Genomic DNA, 1,411 nt, shown 5'->3' with positions numbered 1-1,411 from the left:
TAACTTTTTTTTTTTTTTTTTATGTACCAACATAATTGCTGCTTGTTTAAATTACTTTGTTAAAATGAGGTTAAGCAATATAATTCTTGAGAATTTTGCCACAATTGAATTACATTATGTTCAGTCACTTAAAATTGTAAAACGTAGGTTAACTTAATCATTTTGTGCTGGACTACATGAACAGTTTTTATTGACATAACTAATGGGCAGTGGCTCTGTAGTTCCCAGCTTGCTTTGCATGAAACAATATTAGGGGAGTAAATGTCGACACGAAGTGTTAGTTTATGTGTTTTCAGCAAAGATAAAGCCTTGTAAATGTTTAATGTTTAGTTATGCTGAAGAATTAAGAGTTTCTATTTAGATGTGCTTAGGCTGTGAGAGGCTGTCATATGTACGAAGAAGAAGAAGAAATGTAATTGTCCTTTACATGCTCTCAAACTTAAGTCTATTAGTTTATTTATTAGTTTATTATTTCTTTAACCCTCCTGTTGTGTTGAACTTGACCCACATTCAAACTTTTAATTGCTTGATTATTGATTGAGCTATTTATTTCTGCTTGAAATCGTGTGACTTTTTCTCATTTAGGGTCATGAATATGAATGCAAGTTTTCGACACATACAGTGGGTACGGAAAGTATTCAGACCCCCTTAAATTTTTCACTCTTTGTTATATTGCAGCCATTTGCTATAATCATTTAAGTTAATTTTTTTTCCTCATTAATGTACACACAGCACCCCATATTGACAGAAAAACACAGAATTGTTGACATTTTTGCAGATTTATTAAAACAGAAAAACTGAAATATCACATGGTCCTAAGTATTCAGACCCTTTGCTGTGACACTCATATATTTAACTCAGGTGCTGTCCATTTCTTCTGATCATCCTTGAGATGGTTCTACACCTTCATTTGAGTCCAGCTGTGTTTGATTATACTGATTGGACTTGATTAGGAAAGCCACACACCTGTCTATATAAGACCTTACAGCTCACAGTGCATGTCAGAGCAAATGAGAATCATGAGGTCAAAGGAACTGCCTGAAGAGCTCAGAGACAGAATTGTGGCAAGGCACAGATCTGGCCAAGGTTACAAAAAAATTTCTGCTGCACTTAAGGTTCCTAAGAGCACAGTGGCCTCCATAATCCTTAAATGGAAGACGTTTGGGACGACCAGAACCCTTCCTAAAGCTGGCCGTCCGGCCAAACTGAGCTATCGGGGGAGAAGAGCCTTGGTGAGAGAGGTAAAGAACAACCCAAAGATCACTGTGGCTGAGCACCAGAGATGCAGTCGGGAGATGGGAGAAAATTGTAGAAAGTCAACCATCACTGCAGCCCCCCACCAGTCGGGGCTTTAGGGCAGAGTGGCCCGACGGAAGCCTCTACTCAGTGCAAGACACATGAAAGCCCACAT

Source organism: Sinocyclocheilus anshuiensis, unplaced genomic scaffold (genome assembly GCF_001515605.1).
Source record: "Sinocyclocheilus anshuiensis isolate Anshui unplaced genomic scaffold, SAMN03320099.WGS_v1.1 scaffold1662, whole genome shotgun sequence".
In the NCBI taxonomy this organism is placed as follows: domain Eukaryota; kingdom Metazoa; phylum Chordata; class Actinopteri; order Cypriniformes; family Cyprinidae; genus Sinocyclocheilus; species Sinocyclocheilus anshuiensis.
This window is presented reverse-complemented; position numbering follows the sequence as displayed.